Here is a 19,933-nt window from a genome sequence, read left to right on the forward strand (position 1 = left end):
GGAAAAAAGCTCATTGGATTCAAAAAAAGTTCATCGAAGTTAAAAAAAGTTCGTCAGATTTGAAAAAAAATGTTCATCGATTATGGAAAAAGTTCATTGAATTTGTAAACAAAAAGTTTGTCCATTTTCCGGAAAAAAAGTGAAGAAATATTTTTTCTCGAATTTAAACAAAGGAAAAAAGAAAATGCGAAGAAAGAAAGTGTAGAAAAGATGTATATTATCACATCAAGTTTGGTGGCGATGGTTGTTGAGTCGTCTCACGTATTGTTAGGTGGGGGGTTTGATTCTCTGTCGAGAGCGGTCTTTTTTGCGCTATAAAAATCTATAGCGAACGTTTGTGATGGGCCGGCCTGTTAGTAGCGAACGAAGGGAGGGAGTGTGCGCCCGATTGTAGAAATAGTTGTATCGGGCGCAGCGGGCGCCGAATAGGAGTTGTTCCTGCAATCGGGCGCACACCCCCACTTCCTTCCTTCGCTACTAAAGGGCCGGCCCACCTTACCTTTTGTACTATATGCTTTCATAGCCAAAAAGTGCGCTTGAGGGAGAATCGAACCAGCGACCTCCTGCATCAAAGGGGGCCGCGACAACCAAGGCGCCACCGAACCCACTGCGGCAACACACATCGTTTCTTTCCTTCCTTGTGTCTCCTTTCATTTCTCCATTTCCATTTTCCCTTTTTTTTAAACTCGAGAAAATTTCTTTCTTCATGTTTTTTTTTCTGCAAATGGATGAACTTTTTTTCAAATTCGATTAACTCTTTTCATATTCGATGAACTTTTTTCAAATTCGATGAACTTTTTTCATATTCAATGAACTTTTTTCAAATCGATGAACTTTTTTCCAAATTTGATGAATTTTTTTCCATATTCAATGAATTTTTTTCAAATTCGATGAACTTTTTTTCAAATTCGATAAACTTTTTTTTGAATTCAATGAACTTTTTTCAAATTCGATGAACTTTTTTCAAATTTGATGGATTTTTTTTCAAATTTGATGAAACTTTTTTCGAATTCGATGAACTTTTTTTATATTTTGATGAATTCTTTTCAAATTTGATGAACTTTTTCCTAAGAACAAGAGTATGTACTGTAGCAACCCGATTGTTTTTTCCTAAGAAAGTCATGACATAATGTAGCAATTTTTGGGAAAAGAAAAAAAACAAGCGAGCGTGCATGAGCCAGCGATCGAGTGGGCGGCTAGCGAGCGAGCGGCAGCCAACGCGAGCCAGCGCGTTGCTGGGCCAGGCCCATGCAAACGACGCATTGGGTGTTGGGTTCGCTAGCGGGCGCTGAAGGCGCCAAGGAGGAGCTCTCATAGGATTTGGCCTCAGGTACTTCGTCAGATTTCGTGTGGGCTCAAAAATGTTCGACCATACTGCACCTCAGGGCGAACGCCTCAAATTTATGTGTTTTTATTTTAGAAAAAAGGCTGGCACCCGACTTTAAATTAATGAAGTTCTTAGAGCAACTCCAAAGGGCTGACCCCGTCCGCCTGCATCCGTTTTGGTCGGCGCGGACAAAAGTGGTGGCCCAACGCGCCGACCCAAACCCAAATCACGTACGCGTCGCATACGCACCGACGCATTTGCGGCCCAAATTTGCGCCCCAAATGCGTCGGCGCGGACGTCGAACGGACGCTTCGTGCGCTTTCTCGCTATCCGCCGCGTCCCCACATGGCGGCCGTCCAACTACCCACTGCCCACGCGGTCAGCTTAATTTATGACCACAACTACCCACTGCCCACGCGGTCAGCTTAATTTATGACCACGGGCCCACGCGTCAGCGACGGCGCTCGTCCTTTTTTAAGCCGACCGTGCGGCGGGGCCGTCATCATCCAAACTCGCCGTCCACATCTGCCAACCTTTGCTCCCTCGCCGCCGGCAAACCCTAGCCACCACAACCACAGCGAGATGGGCCTCTTCTCCGGCGCCAGCGGCAACAAGGCCAAGGGCAAGGCCCCTGCCACCCCTTTCCCCTTAGAGTTCCTCCCGCCTCCATCGGCGCCGGCGCCTCACCGGTAGAGGCAGCGTGTGAACGTGCCAGTGCACCAGGCGGAGTGGCACTGGCAGCACCGCCAGCCTCTGCCATATCCCGACGTGACGCTGTCGCACGACTGGCATCTAGATCCAGATAGGATCCCAGTGTCGGCGGCGTCGCGGACGGCTCGGGCTCACGCGGAGGAGGTGCGGCGACGGCGGGCGCTGCTGACGCCGGAGCAGCGCCGTGACCCCGCCTACGCAACCGACTCACCCAATTGGGCGAGGTGGTTCGCCTTCGAGTATGAGGAGGCGAGGCGACGGGGGCATGCGCGAGGTCGACTGGAGGTCGCCGCCACTAGCGCTCGTCGTCCGCGAGGAGGACCAGGCGGCGGAGGACGCCTACCAGGCCTAGCGCCGTCAAAATGGGTTCAGGCCAGCGTTGGGCGCACGCACCGACCCAAATGCGGAAGCGGACATCCGTGTCTGTCTGGCCGACCCAAACGGATAAAAAGCGGATTGTTGTCCGTTGGGGTCGGCCCGTTGAAGTTGCTCTTACAACCAATCAACGGTACAAAACAACACAGAAGAAGAAAGCAAGGAAAAGAGCCTCGGCAAGATACATGCATGTCCAGAGGCAGCAACAAAGCTAAAAAATAAGACGGGAGACACTGGAGCCTTCATACATGCTCGAAAGACCAATCCTGCGAATGGAGACGACTCGAGAAAGAGATCAGCTGACAGAGAGGGTTATGACAATGCCATCGCCTGGGCGCCCAGCAGACTAGCGCCATCCTGTTCCATCGCCAGAAGGAGCCCCCAGCTCCTCGCACCAGCTCGAGAGGCGCCGCACCGTCGGACGATGGAATGTTCACCGCCCTAAAAAGCGGATGGGGACCAGGGCCAGGACACCAAGGGAGGTCTTCTTGCACAACCGTCTCGTTGAACCTAGCTCTGCACGAGAGCACCACCGTCGAGGCAAGGACCCGACACACGACGAGAAGAAGCTGTTGTTCACAAAACTCCCAACAACCAGCAACCTAGGACCCTGCTCACAACATGGAGCCTCCAATGAGGACGCGACGCCACAACGCCGCCAACATCCAGTCTGGAACCAGCCAGACTAATGGTTTTCACCCAGAGTGATAGAGGTAAAGGTGTCCCGTCTTTCGATGAGATGGTGGCTATCGTTTTAGAGGAAGTCGACTTTGACGATCTGACTACGAACGTGCGAGGACGTCGCGCCTTAGCAATTGCTAAACCAACTCCGAGGGGTTATTGACCACGCCGGAGTACGATCAACCTGACCACGAGGGCATGTTTCCTGCGAGCAAACAAAGAACAAGTAAGAAACTGAGATTGCAATCTGGATATTGCGAATATAAGATGAAAGCTTTATTGATCAAGGTGGGGTTCTGTGACGTCTTGGTCTGGTCGCTGGACACAAACGAAGTACGCGATGTTGCAGCTATGGCGAACTTTTAATCTAAACAAAACCCAAAGTCTAAACGACACCCTAAGGGATGTATATATGGAGGAAGAGGGGGGGGATTTCGTGGCCCTTGGAGAAGGGGTCCGAAACCAACCCTAACTCTTGTTTCCCCACACATAGGGACTCTAAAAACAGCCTATACTTAAGTATTTCGAAAATACATGGGCCTGGCCCAATAATAAGGTGACGCAGCACTTAAAATAGCCTCTGGACAAAATTTATGAAGTGGCATCTTGTATATTTTGTCCAAGGCTTCATGCACTCCTTATGGTGGCTTCAAAGTCTTGAAATCATCACCTGTAACTTCGTTCTTGATCCCCTTGCGCATGCCATCATCTCCATGCTTGAACTTGCTCCAAGGTTCATCTTTCTTGTCCAAGCTAGGCCCTTCATTTATAAGCAAAATAAATGTATCCAATTCAGGCAGCATCATATTCTCATGAACATTAGAATCGTTACCAAGAAACGAAAGTACCTGATAATTCAATTGGCATGCGCGAGCTCTAGTAATTGGTCCAGTATGTATAGTAGCAGGGGTTGTGGGTGTAACAATGGTATTGATGTCCTCATCATCCTCCCCTTCTTGAAATGAAGTGGTCCTCGACGAAAGTTCATCGTCCTCACCCAAATAAGGTTTCAAATCTGCAATGTTAAAAGTGTGACTAACCCCAAAATCTGCAGGCAGCTCAAGTTTATATGCATTATCATTTATTTTCTCCAACACCTTACAAGGACCATCAGCACGTGGCATTAGCTTTGATTTGCGCAAATTAGGAAATCTATCCTTACGCAAATGTAACCAAACAAGATCTCCAGGTGCAAACACAACATGTTTTCTACCCTTATCTCCAGCAAGTTTATATTTAACATTCATACGCTCAATGTTTTCCTTAGTTAACTCATGCATTTTTAAAATCAATTCAGCATGTTCTTTAGCATCAAAATTAACCTTCTCCGAAGATGGAAGAGGCAACAAATCAATAGGTGCACGAGGTAGGAAACCATACACAATTTCAAAAGGGCACATCTTAGTTGTAGAATGCAATGAACGATTATAAGCAAATTCAATATGAGGCAAGCATTCTTCCCACATTTTCTTGTTATTCTTAAAAACAGGCCTGAGCATAGTAGACAATATTCTATTGACTACTTCAGTTTGTCCATCAGTTTGGGGGTGACAAGTAGTACTAAAAAGCAGTTTAGTCCCAACTTAGCCCATAAACATCTCCAAAAGTGGCTAAGAAATTTAGTATCATGATCTAAAATAATAGTATTTGGCACACCATGCAAGCGAATAATTTCACGAAAGAACAAATCAGCAACATTAACAGCATCATCGCTTTTATGACATGGTATAAAGTGTGCCATTTTCGAGAACCTATCCACGACAACAAATATGCTATCCCTCCCCTTCTTTGTTCGAGGTAAACCTAAAACAAAGTCCATAGATATATTCTCCCAAGGAACACTAGGTACAGGCGAAGGCATATATAAACCATGAGGATTGAGTCGTGACTTAGCTTTTTGACATGTAGTGCAGCGAGCAACAAAACGCTCAACATCCCGTCTCATCTTTGGCCAAAAGAAATGTGTAGCAAGTATATCCTCCATCTTCTTGACGCCAATGTGTCCCATTAATCCTCCTCCATGCGCCTCCTGCAACAACAAAAGACGAACGGAGCTAGCTGGAATGCATAGCTTGTTAGCACGAAACACAAATCCATCGTTAAGAACGAACTTGTTCCAAGTTCTCCCTTCCTTACATTTCTGCAATACATCTTTAAATTCAGCATCATGCACATATTGATCTTTGATGGTCTCCAAACCAAATATTTTAAAGTCAAGTTGTGAAAGCATAGTATAACGACGAGACAATGCATCAGCAATAACATTTTCTTTACCCTTCTTGTGTTTAATGACATAAGGGAAAGTCTCAATGAATTCAACCCATTTAGCATGTCTATGGTTCAGTTTTGCTTGACTTTTAATGTGTCTCAAAGATTCAGGATCAGAATGTATAACAAATTCCTTGGGCCATAAATAATGTTGCCATGTTTCAAAGGTTCGAACAAGAGCATATAATTCTTTATCATACGTAGAATAGTTCAGACTAGGCCCACTCAATTTTTCAGAAAAGTATGCAACAGGTTTGCCATCTTGTAATAACACACCTCCTAATCCAATTCCACTAGCATCACAGTCAAGCTCAAAAGTCTTATTAAAATCAGGAAGTTGGAGTGAAGGAGCATGTGTCAACTTATCTTTCAGTACCGTGAAGGCTTCTTTCTGTGCGGTACCCCAAACAAAAGGCACATCCTTCTTTGTAAGCTCGTTGAGAGGTGCAGCCATGGTGCAGAAATCTCTCACAAAACGCCTATAGAATCCAGTGAGGCCAAGGAAACTCCTCACTTGTGTGACCGTTTTGGGCTGCGGCCAACTCTCAATAGCTTCAATCTTGGCTTTATCAACTTCAATTCCCCGTGGAGTAACAACATAGACAAGAAAAGATACTCGGTCGGTGCAAAAGGTGCACTTTCCAAGGTTACCAAACAAACGTGCATCACGTAGAGCAAGAAAAACAGCACGTAAATGTTCCAAATGTTCCTCCAAAGATTTGCTATAAATCAATATGTCATCAAAGTAAACTACCACAAATTGTCCAATGAAAGCACGTAAAACTTTGTTCATTAACCTCATGAAAGTACTAGGTGCATTAGTTAACCCAAAAGGCATGACTAACCACTCATATAATCCAAACTTAGTTTTAAATGCTATTTTCCATTCATCTCCCAATTTCATACGAATTTGATGGTATCCACTACGCAAATCAACTTTGGAGAATATTGTAGAGCCACTCAATTCATCAAGCATATCATATAGCCTAGGAATAGGATGACGATAACAAATAGTAATATTATTAATGCCTCTACAATCAACCCACATACGCGACGTACCATCCTTTTCAGCACTATAATGATAGGAACAGCACAAGGACTAAGGGATTCGCGTATATAACCTTTGTCGAGCAATTCTTGTACTTGACACATAAACTTCTTCGTCTCCTCTGGATTGGTACGGTATGGTGCACGGTTGGGTAATGATGCACCGGGAATTAAGTCAATTTGATGCTCAATTCCTCTAATAGGTGGTAATCCCGGTGGCATGTCTTGTGGAAAGACGTCAGCGAACTCCTGCAAAATGTTAGTGACAGCAGGAGGCAAAGAGGAAGGCACGTCCTCGAATGAAAATAATGCCTCTTTGCACACAAAAGCATAGCAAACAGATTTGCTAAAATCTAGATTATCAATATCAGATTTGGTGGCAAGGAAACATGCACTTTTCAATTTAATTTCAGAAACAACACTAGATGGTTTATTATTAGGCTTCACTTGTTGCTCAAATTCTTTTGCCACAATCTGATTTTCACTCTTATTTTTCTCTTGTTTTGCTTTATTAGCTCTATTAATATCATCTTTCAAAATGGAATCAGGAGTCATAGGAAGCAAAGTAATATTTTTATCCTTATGAACAAAAGTATACTGATTGTTTCTACCATGGTGTACAGAATTTTTATCAAATTGCCATGGTCTACCAAGTAATAAGGAACATGCTTGCATAGGTACCACATCACAATCAACATAATCAGCATATGTAGAGACACTAAAATGCACACGAACAGTACGTGTTACCTTAACCTTGCCGCTATTGTTGAACCATTGGATGTAGTAAGAATGTGGATGTGGTCTTGTGGTGAGAGATAGCTTCTCCACCATCTCCATGCTAGCCAAGTTATTGCAGCTCCCTCCATCTATGACGACGCGAACAGAACATTCCTTCACAACTCCCTTTGTATGGAACAAATTATGCCTCTGATTTTGCTCAGCTTGTGTAACCCGCACACTCAAAACACGTTGAGCAACTAAACATTCATACCTGTCAGCATCTTCAGCAGCCATGTATTGCGTCTCATGATCAGAATCCTCTCCACCGTGTTCTTTATGTGTAATAAGAGCCAGAGTCTCATCATCATAGTCACTAGCGGACCCATACCCATCATCCTCAGTAACAATCATCACACGCTGAGATTTGCATTCTCTCGCAAAATATCCTCTTCCCTTACAACGACGACAAATAATATCACTTGTGTGCCCTGTTGATGCCATGGAAGAAGAACTCTGTGCAGGCCCAGCAGGTGTGCTCTTGGCAGATAGTGGTGGTTGTGCTTGCTTTCTTGTATCACGGCTGGAGGTGGCACCTAATGGAGGTGCTGGTGCAGTGGAAATAGAGGATGCACGTGGTGTCCATGATGAAGATCGACCTGCAGAAAAGTTCGTTCGCGTCAATGCCTGTCGATCCTGCACTTCACGTTCAGCTTTACAAGCAAGATGGAATAAACTAGTGATATTAGTATACTCCTTATACTCTAGAATGGTTTGAATCTCTCTATTTAATCCACCCATAAAACGTGCAAGCATAGCTTCGTTCTCCTCAACAATACCACATCTAATCATGCCAGTTTGTAATTCCTGATAATATTCTTCTACAAAAAAATTCCTTGTCTTAAATGCTGCAATTTTTGAAGTAATTCATGTTGATAATATGGTGTACAGAGCCTGTGGTGAATGGGGTCACCCGCGATGACACCTCCAAGGAGGAAAACGGCACACAATGGCGTCGATATCACCGGCGCCAACATAGTCGGGCACAGCTTTCGCTCGGGACTCAACCCCCACCTAGATCCAATAGCCATGTCCGACTAAGGAAAGTTGCAGACAACGCCTGAAACAGGCCGTGTGGCAATGAAGACCACGCCGTGTTGCTCAAAAATAAGGTGGCACATCACCTATAATAAGTTATGGACGAATTTTATGAACGAGCATCTTATATATTTCGTCCATCTTCTTGTATGTCATCACAGTGGCTTCAAAGTGCGGAAATCTTCACTGGAAACTATGTTCTTGTGTCCCTTCGTGCATGCCTTCATCTCCATACTTGATCATGCTCCAATGTTCATCCTTCTAGTCCATGCTAGGCCCTTCAACTGTCATCAACACAAATGCATCCAAGGTAGGTAGCATCACATTCTCATGAACATTAGAAACATGGGATAATTGATTTTATGCCCCTAGTTGGGTCACACTCGGCAGGTTTACCACTAGTTTCCGAAAACACTTGTTCCTGCCCAAACCACTTTGCTCCTCTTATGCTTTTCCCCTTTGACCATTTGACCATCACTTTGAAAACTTCATAAAAAATTCATACTAACTAAGGATAATTCAAATAAGATATCAAAATGTTCAGAAAAGCATCACCTATATGTGCATGTCATTTGCATTCATGAAAAAAGTGTTGTCCAGTCCCCATCTCAGTTTTAGCTCATATGATCTTAGCATGAATAGTAAAATCTAAAAAAATCAAAAAAATCTAAAAAAAATTGGTTTCAAACTTTGACCAATGTTTTGAGTGCTTGCCAAGTTTCATAAGGGAATTACATTTGTGGAAGTCGTGGCAAAAAATGAAGCATTGATTTTTGTTTTTTTGCCACGACTTCCACGAATGTCATTCCCTTATGAAACTTGGCAAGCACTCAAAACATTGGTCAAAGTTTGCCACCAATTTTTTTAGATTTTTTAGAATTATTTTAGATTTTACTATTCATGCTAAGATCATATGAGCTAAAACTGAGATGGGGACTGGCCAACACTTTTTTTTCATGAATGCAAATGACATGCACATATAGGTGATGCTTTTCTGAACATTTTGATATATTATTTGAATTTTTCTGAGTTAGTATGAATTTTTTATGAAGGTTTCGAAGTGATGGTCAAACGGTCAAAGGGCAAAAGCATAAGAGGAGCAAAGTGGTTTGGGTAGGAAGAAGTGTTTTCCAAAAGTAGGGGTAAACCTGTCGAGTGGGACACAACTAAGGGCACCAAATTAATTATCCCTAGAAACATTACCAAGAAATGAAAGTACCTGATAATTTAACTGGCGTGCGCGAGCTCTAGTAATTGGTCCAATAGGTATAGTAGCAGTGGTTATGGGTGTAACTATGGTCGCCATGTCCTCATCATCCTACTCTTCTTGAAAACAAAGTCGTCCTCAGCGTTGCTTAATTTGTAATGTGGCTATGTATATGTATATGTCATCCATTTTTACTAATCTCAGTTGTGGCACAAGTGACACGGTTATACAAGAGCATGATACGTCCATTTTGCATCATGTTTTCTTAGTGTTATTTATGATGTTTTTATCCATAATAATGCTTTTTGGAGTAATTCTAATGCATTTTTCTCTCATAATATGCAAAGGTATATACAAAAGAGGGAGAATTCCGGCAGCTGGAAATCTGGACGTGGAAAAGCTACGTCGGGCCACCTATTCTGCACAACTCCAAGCAAGCTGAAACTTCACAGAGAATTTTTATGGATTATTTGAGGAATATTGGAGCAAATAACTACCAGGGGGCCCCACCAAGTGGGCACAACCCACCTGGGCACGCCAGGGAGCCCAGGCGCGCCATGGGCGCGTTGTGCTCACCCAGGCCCACCTCCGGTGCCCATCTTCTGGTATATATAAGTCATTTTGACCTAGAAAAAAATAAGGACATGACTTTCGGGACGGAGCGCCTCCGTCTCGAGGCAGAACTTGGGCAGGAGCACTTTTTCCCTCCGGCGGAGCGATTCCGCCGGGGGAACTTCCCTCCCGGAGGGGGAAATCATCATCATCATCATTACCAACAACTCTCCCATCTTGGGGAGGGCAATCTCCATCAGCATCTTCAATAGCACCATCTCATCTCAAACCCTAGTTCATCTCTTGTGTTCAATCTTGTTACTGGAACTATAGATTGGTGCTTGTGGTGACTAGTAGTGTTGATTACATCTTGTAGTTGATTACTATATGGTTTTTTGGTGGAAGATTATATATTCAGATCCAATATTCTATTTAATACCCCTCTGATCTTGAGCATGTTTATCATTTGTGAGTAGTTACTTTTGTTCTTGAGGTCACGAGAGAAATCATGTTGCAAATAATCATTTGAACTTGATATGCGTTCGATATTTTGATAGTATGTGTGCTGTGATTCCCTTAGTGGTGTCATGTGAACGTCGACTACATGACACTTCACCATATTTGTGCCTAAGGGAATGCATTGTGGAGTAGCAATTAGATGATGGGTTAATCATAGTTGCGGATGCTTGCGGGAGGTTTCGTGGATTTGTCACGGCAGATGTCCTTGGTGTGAGGACTTAGTCGTGAGGCCAACGCATCTTGTGGTAGCTTGAGAGGGGTTGAGTGGGACGAGAGACGCGAGGTTTTACCCAGGTTCGGCCCCTCATGGTGGAGGTAAAAGCCTACATCCTGCTTCATTGATATTGATGATGATGATCACAGTTACAAGGGTGCTCTATCTCAAGAGCTATAGACTGTCTGTCTAATCCTAACCTATGAAACTTGTCGAACTTCTCCCTCTTGGAGTGCCCTGCCCCTCCTTATATATGTTAAAGGGGCAGCTTACATGACTAGTCCTATTAGGATTAGGATTACTCTATTACAAGTGGAGTCCTAGTATTGCTTCCTTTGTAGGAGAATATTCCTTATGCCTTTCATCTTAAGCCGGCCCACCATAATATGAGTCAGCCTTCCCATGAGCGGCCTTATGGGTTGTTGAGTCTTGTCATACATCTAACCTGCCTGCCCGGTTACCAATGAGTCGCCAGGCTTGGCCGGGGCATAGTGAGTGGAGAGATCCGGGCGGGTCACTTAGTGAGTTGCCAAGTCAGGGCGGGTCACCAGTGAGTCGCCAAGTCCGGCTGGGTCATACATCCGGTCGGGTCATACCGTGGGGTATATCCCCGACATTAGCCCCCAGTTTAATTTGGATTTATCCATGTTAAACTGATCTTGCAAAGTAAACACAAGAACAAATTTGACAGGTTGTGCTCCGGATTAAAAGTTTTTCTGAACCGGTACCTGATCATCCTTAAGTCATTGTCATTTCCTTCTTCTGGAAAGTCCGGGTTAATAGACCAGCTTCATAACCAATTTGCTGACATTGATTTCTCACAGAAATATTGTGAAGAATAATTCATTTGATTCAGCTCCCAATGCTTAAGAAATATTGGTTTTGAAATAGTCATCTAATTTTCAGCCGGCTTGAAGATGTAGATCTTGCCAATTTATGATTACCAAAATTGTCGGGTTATAAACAGATAATGCCGAGTCATAATTGTTGCTGACGTTGGGTCATAATTATTGGTGACGTCGGGTCATAATTATTGGTGACGCCGGGTCATGTTTGTTGCAGACACCGGGTCAATCTGGTTTGCTCAAAACTGAGAATTTGAAGATATTTCTCCCTTATATCCATATTACCTGTAGCCCCCAAGTCTTGAGCAGAGCAAAGTGATGACTTAAGACTTGCTTCAATATAAATGTTGCAACCTTGAAGAAATCCAGGTTGTTCATCTCAATCACTAGTTAAAACTGAATAATCCACATATGTAGACCCCAAGTGCCAGGTTGTCATGCTTGCAGCAACCTGGGACTTGTAATTACCTTATACTCATGAAAACTTCAACCAGTGTAGCCCCTAAGGGCCGGCTCAGTAAGATAATATTGAGCTGGGACTTTATGTCTACTTCATTTGAAAATAACATCATATGATGTAGCCTCCATCGTAGGGCTTGAACCCATGTCCATAAGGTTAAGAGCATTGTGCTTTACCAACTGAGCAATAGACCCTTCAATATAATGGATATAACTTGTGATAGAGGCAAAGGTGTCCCGTCTTTCGATGAGATAGTGGTTATCGTTTTAGAGGAAGTCGACTTTGACGATCCGACTACGAACGTGCGAGGACGTCGCGCCTTAGCAATCGCTAAACCAACTCCGAGGGGTTATTGACCACGCCGGAGCACGATCAACCTGACCACGAGGGCCTGTTTCCTGCGAGCAAACGAAGAACAAGCAAAAACTAAGATTGCAATCTGGATATTGCGAATATAAGATGAAAGCTTTATTGATCAAGGTGGGGTTCTGTGACGTCTTGGTCTGGTCGTTGGACACAAACGAAGTACGCGAAGTTGCAGCTATGGCGAAGTTTTAATTTAAACAAAACCCAAAGTCTAAACGACGCCCTAAGGGCTATATATATGGAGGAAGAGGGGGGAATTTCGTGGCCCTTGGAGGAGGGGTCCGAAACCAACCCTAACTCTTGTTTCCCCACACATACGGACTCTAAAAACAGCCTATACTTAAGTATTTCGAAAATACATGGGCCTGGCCCAATAATAAGGTGACGCAGCACCTAAAATAGCCTCTGGACGAAATTTATGAAGTGGCATCTTGTATATTTCGTCCAAAGCTTCATGCACTCCTTATGGTGGCTTCAAAGTCCTGAAATCATCACTTGTAACTCCGTTCTGGATCCCCTTGCGCATGCCATCATCTCCACGCTTGAACTTGTTCCAAGGTTCATCTTTCTTGTCCAAGCTAGGCCCTTCATTTGTAAGCAAGACAAATGTATCCAATTTAGGCAGCATCATATTCTCATGAACATTAGAATCGTTACCAAGAAACGAAAGTACCTGATAATTCAATTGGCGTGCGCAAGCTCTAGTAATTGGTCCAATATGTATAGCAGCAGGGGCTGTGGGTGTAACAATGGTATTGATGTCCTCATCATCCTCCCCTTCTTGAAATGAAGTCGTCCTCGACGAAAGTTCATCGTCCTCACCCAAATAAGGCTTCAAATCTGCAATGTTAAAATTGGGACTAACCCCAAAATCTGCAGGCAGCTCAAGTTTAGATGCATTATCTTTTATTTTCTCTAACACCTTACAAGGACCATCAACACATGGCATTCGCTTTGATTTGCACAAATTAGGAAATCTATCCTTACGCAAATGTAACCAAACAAGATCTCTAGGTGAAAACACAACATGTTTTCTACCCTTATCTCCAACAAGTTTATATTTAGCATTCATACGCTCAATATTTTCCTTAGTTAACTCATACATTTTTAAAATCAATTCAGCACGTTCTTTAGCATCAAAATTAACCTTCTCCGAGGATGGAAGAGGCAACAAATCAATAGGTGCACGAGGTAGGAAACCATACACAATTTCAAAAGGGCACATCTTAGTAGTAGAATGCAATGAACGATTATAAGCAAATTCAATATGAGGCAAACATTCTTCCCACATTTTCTTGTTATTCTTCAAAACAACCCTAAGCATAGTAGACAATGTTCTATTGACTACTTCAGTTTGTCCATCAGTTTGGGGGTGACAAGTAATACTAAAAAGCAGCTTAGTCCCCAACTTAGCCCATAAACATCTCCAAAAGTGGCTAAGAAATTTAGTATCACGATCAGAAACAATAGTATTTGGCACACCATGCAAGCGAATAATTTCATGAAAGAACAAATGAGCAACATTAACAGCATCATCGCTTTTATGACATGGTATAAAGTGTGCCATTTTCGAGAATCTATCCACGACAACAAATATGCTATCCCTCCCCTTCTTTGTTCGAGGTAAACCTAAAACAAAGTCCATAGATATATCATCCCAAGGAACACTAGGTACAGGCAAAGGCATATATAAACCATGAGGATTGAGTCGTGACTTAGCTTTTTGACATGTAGTGCAGCGAGCAACAAAACGCTCAACATCCCGTCTCATCTTTGGCCAAAAGAAATGTGTAGCAAGTATATCCTCCGTCTTCTTGACGCCAAAGTGTCCCATTAATCCTCCTCCATGCGCCTCCTGCAACAACAAAAGATGAACAAAGCTAGTTGGAATGCATAGCTTATTAGCACGAAACACAAATCCTTCGTTAAGAACGAACTTGTTCCAAGTTCTCCCTTCCTTACAATTCTGCAATACATCTTTAAATTCAGCATCATGCACATATTGATCTTTGATGGTCTCCAAACCAAATATTTTAAAGTCAAGTTGTGAAAGCATAGTATAACGACGAGACAATGCATCAGCAACAACATTTTCTTTACCCTTCTTGTGTTTAATGACATAAGGGAAAGTCTCAATGAATTCAACCCATTTAGCATGTCTACGGTTCAATTTTGCTTGACTTTTAATGTGTTTCAAAGATTCATGATCAGAATGTATAACAAATTCCTTGGGCCATAAATAATGTTGCCATGTTTCTAAGGTCCAAACAAGAGCATATAATTATTTGTCATAAGTAGAATAGTTCAGACTAGGCCCACTCAATTTTTCAGAAAAGTATGCAACAGGTTTGCCATCTTGTAATAACACACCTCCTAATCCAATTCCACTAGCATCACAGTCAAGCTCAAAAGTCTTATTAAAATCAGGAAATTGGAGTAAAGGAGCATGTGTCAACTTATCTTTCAATACCGTGAAGGCTTCTCTTGTGCGGTACCCCGAACAAAAGGCACATCCTTCTTTGTAAGCTCGTTGAGAGGTGCAGCAATGGTGCAGAAATCTCTCACAAAACGCCTATCGAAACCAGCGAGGCCAAGGAAACTCCTCACTTGTGTGACCGTTTTGGGCTGCGGCCAACTCTCAATAGCTTCAATCTTGGCTTTATCAACTTCAATTCCCTGTGGAGTAACAACATAGCCAAGAAAAGATACTTGGTCGGTGCAAAAGGTTACCAAACAAATGTGCATCACGTAGAGCAATAAAAACAACACGTAAATGTTTCAAATGTTCCTCCAAAGATTTGCTATAAATCAATATGTCATCAAAGTAAGCTACCACAAATCGTCCGATGAAAGCACGTAAAACTTCGTTCATTAACCTCATGAAAGTACTAGGTGCATTAGTTAACCCAAAAGGCATGACTAACCACTCATATAATCCAAACTTAGTTTTAAATGCTGTTTTCCATTCATCTCCCAATTTCATACGAATTTGATGGTATCCACTATGCAAATCAACTTTGGAGAATATTATAGAGCCACTCAATTCATCAAGCATATCATCTAGCCTAGGAATAGGATGACGATAACGAACAGTAATATTATTAATGCCTCTACAATCAACGCACATACGTGACGTACCATCCTTTTTCGGCACTAAAATGATAGGAACAACACAAGGACTAAGGGATTCGCGTATATAACCTTTGTCGAGCAGTTCTTATACTTGACGTATAATCTCCTTCGTCTCCTCTAGATTGGTACGGTATGGTGCACGGTTGGGTAATGATGCACCGGGAATTAAGTCAATTTGATGCTCAATCCCTCGAATAGGTGGTAATCCCGGTGGCACGTCTTGTGGAAAGACGTCAGTGAACTCCTGCAAAATGTTAGTGACAGCAGGAGGCAAAGAGGAAGGCACGTCATCGAATCAAAATAATGCCTCTTTGCACACAAAAGCATAGCAAACATATTTGCTAAAATCTAAATCATCAATATCAGATTTGGTGGCAATTAAACATGCACTTTTCAATTTAATTTCAGAAGCAACACTAGATGGTTTATTATTAGGCTGCATTTGTTGCTCAAAGTCTTTTGCCACAATCTGATTTTCACTTTTATTTTTCTCCTATTTTGCTTTATTAGATCTATTAATATCATCTTTCAAAATGGAATCAGGAGTCATAGGAAGCAATGTAATATTTTTATCGTTATGAACAAGAGTATACTGATTGTTTCTACCATGGTGTACAGAATTTTTATCAAATTGCCATGGTGTACCAAGTAATAAGGAACATGCTTGCATAGGTACCACATCACAATCAACATAATCAGCATATGTAGAGATACTAAAATGCACACGAACAGTACGTGTTACCTTAACCTTGCCACTGGTGTTCATGATCTCGTACCTGAGGGTGAGCCCTACCATTGCCATTATTTGCATGTGGACGACCTGGTGGTTGCTGTGCTGGTGGTGGCACGTAGTTCTGATTTTAATCAACCTCATCCTCGTAATCTCCTGCAAAATCATCCTCCTCCGCATCAGCAACAGGAGCCACAGAAGTATCAACAGCAGCACCAACAGTTTGGCCAGGTGCAAGAGGGAGACGGCTCACTCGGCGGAGGGTTGTTTCGCGATGTGGAGGTAGTCGTCGTTGTTGTTGTAGAGGTGCGTTAGGTGTAGCCGGTGGTGGTGGTGGAAGACACGCGAGCAATTCATTAAACCTGTTATTGAGCTTTGTTTCGAACGTCTTCTCCATTCCATCTATCTTCTCCATGGCCTCTTCAAATCTGTTTAGCACATCTTGCACCTGTCCACTCATCATTTGCTGAAATTTATCATGCAACTCCTTATTCATCATGTTCTCCCAGTCAGTCTCGTCGGCTTGTGATCCTGCCATGGTTAGCAACAATAGAAACACACAAAAATATGATCCTACAGACTACTAACAAGAGGTGGTGGTGGTGTCACAAATCTGTCAAGCAAATCTCAAATTCTTACCAGTTCTTACCCAGCAGCAGGCGGTGATCGGCAACCGTCGTAGTCAAAACTCTCTGAAGCTTGGATAGAGCGATTACTAGGGAGAGTCAAACGCATGACTTAGATGTATGTGGAGCTGGGAAGACTTATAATATGGTAGCAAAAAGGGTCAGCAATAATCAATTCAGAGATGCAAAGTTGAATAAACGCTCAACGACGGTACCGTGTTGGTCCTAGGCTAGACCATGCTAGAGATGCGAGCCTAGAACACTAACAAAATCACGGCGCTGCACGTAAACAATGGAGGAGCACACTCTGAATATTTTTTCTTTTTTTCACTTTTTTCCTCTTTTTTTGCTCCGCAACAATTTTTTTTGAAAAGGTCTACAAATGGTCTAAAAACTGCCTAGCCAGAATTTTCCAGACTTAGTTTTTTTTGAGTTTGGAACTATTTTTCTTCCGCGGGTAGCACGTAATCTCGGGAGTCCTACTCTGTCACGACTCGGTGTATGGCGTGATCTGGAACTCGCAAACAAAGCAACAAATACTGGACTCGGACTAGTGGCGGAGATGAATCTGGTGGAACTCAGACTGTGGTTGTATATGGCAGCGGCGATGTATATGGTGGGGTGGTGGTATATGGTAATGATGATGACGATGGTGCGGCGGCGGCGTGACAACCTGTGAACAGAACTCGAAACTCTAAGGGACTATACGCTAAGACCAGCAACTCGACACGACGATGCAACCGCAAATTCAACAAAGCAAAACTCTAAAAAGACTATGCAAAGGCTCAGATTGGTTCGGATATGATGACCTAACCCCAATTTTTTTTGGCTTTTTCGTGGACTATAGGTATGAAGAGCAGACTCGACCTAAACTATGAAAAACTGTAAAATCTCACCGAGCAACCTGGAAATCTGATACCACTTAATAGAGGCAAAGGTGTCCCGTCTTTCGATGAGATAGTGGCTATCGTTTTAGAGGAAGTCGACTTTAACGATCCGACTATGAACGTGCGAGGACGTCGCGCCTTAGCAATCGCTAAACCAACTCCGAGGGGTTATTGACCACGCTGGAGCACGATCAACCTGACCACGAGGGCCTGTTTCCTGCGAGCAAACGAAGAACAAGCAAGAAACTGAGGTTGCAATCTGGATATTGCGAATATAAGATGAAAGCTTTATTGATCAAGGTGGGGTTCTGTGACGTCTTGGTCTGGTCGTTGGGCACAAACAAAGTACGCGAAGTTGCAGCTATGGCGAACTTTTAATCTAAACAAAACCCAAAGTCTAAACGACGCCCTAAGGGCTGTATATATGGAGGAAGAGGGGGGAATTTCGTGGCCCTTGGAGGAGGGGTCCGAAACCAACCCTAACTCTTGTTTCGCCACACATACGGACTCTAAAAACAGCCTATACTTAAGTATTTCGAAAATACATGGGCCTGGCCCAATAATAAGGTGATGCAACACCTAAAATAGCCCCTGGACGAAATTTATGAAGTGGCATCTTGTATATTTCATCCAAGGCTTCATGCACTCCTTATGGTGGCTTCAAAGTCCTGAAATCATCACTTGTAACTCCGTTCTGGATCCCCTTGCGCATGCCATCATGTCCACGCTTGAACTTGTTCCAAGGTTCATCTTTCTTGTCCAAGCTAGGCCCTTCATTTGTAAGCAAGACAAATGTATCCAATTTCGGCAGCATCATATTCTCATGAACATTAGAATTGGTACCAAGAAACGAAAGTACCTAATAATTCAATTGGCATGCGCGAGCTCTAGTAATTGGTCCAGTATGTATAGCAGTAGGGGTTGTGGGTGTAACAATGGTATTGATGTCCTCATCAACTTGTGTACCTTGAATTTTTAACAATAGCAATTAGTAGCCCCCAAGGGCCGGCTCATGTGATGAGTCGGGTCTTCAACGAGGCAAGTAAAAAATGACCTTGCATTAGCCCCCAAGTGTCATGGTGCATGCTTGCAACGACATGGGACTTCCATATTTGATATAATCATGATTTGAATAATGTAGCCCCCAAGTGTCGGGTCGTATGCCTGCAGCGACTCGGGACTATTCCTTCCATTGTAGAACAAATCATATCTATTGATAAAATGATAGCCATTACGCTGAAGCGACTTTGAAAGCCTCAATCATAATACTGGTTATTGATAACCATAATAAAAATCCAGCCATGTTGGCTATTCAAGATTTGAATAATATAATCCGGTATGAAAACCTCAACCATTCAATATCATCATGAAAATCCAGCCAAGTTGGCTATTATCATATACTGGAGACTTATAGTCCGAAGCCAGACCGGGTTATCAAACTCCAGATATGCTTAGGTATGATCCATAAGGATGAAGGCTTCATGGCCTGAATTGTATCAAGCCATATGTTAATATGGCGTAAATACATGACTCCAAAAAATGCTCAGAAAAAGACAATGAATCAAAATCGAGAAAACGAGGCTTTCATAGGCCGCCAAGCCTAAAGCTCCAAGGCTTTCATGGGCCGCCAAGCCACCGAGTTAACCTTTTACACTTTGTGAATCTGGCCTTACATGATCGCCGTTTTAACCTTGACAAGTTATATGTAAGATTGACTGTCAAGAGTTCGGCTTGTCATTCTAGGATTACCCGGGCGGAGTGGCAGTTTCTACAAAGCAGGAGAAGCCAGAAAATTTTGGTGAATACACTTGGTGTTCCAAGCCAGTTCACAAGGGTAGTAACGCTATGTTCTCTTTGGTGAATACACCTATGTTTGAACAGGAAGCCCCCACATGCTTTAGGACGTATAAGCCGGACCAAGAGGGATATTCACAGCTATGCTCAATGAGCAGGAAGACCCCAAATGGCTTGTGGCATTGAGCCGATCAAGAGGGATATTCACAAGTATGCTTCAAATATGAGTAGGAAGCCCCCAAGTGACCATAAGTGTGGCATTGAGCCGATCAAGAGGGATATTCACAACTATGCTTCAAATATGAGCAGGAAGCCCCCAAGTGATCATAAGTGTGGCATTGAGCCGATCAAGAGGGATATTCATAGCTATGCTTCAA

Source organism: Triticum urartu, chromosome 6 (genome assembly GCF_003073215.2).
Source record: "Triticum urartu cultivar G1812 chromosome 6, Tu2.1, whole genome shotgun sequence".
Classification (NCBI taxonomy): domain Eukaryota; kingdom Viridiplantae; phylum Streptophyta; class Magnoliopsida; order Poales; family Poaceae; genus Triticum; species Triticum urartu.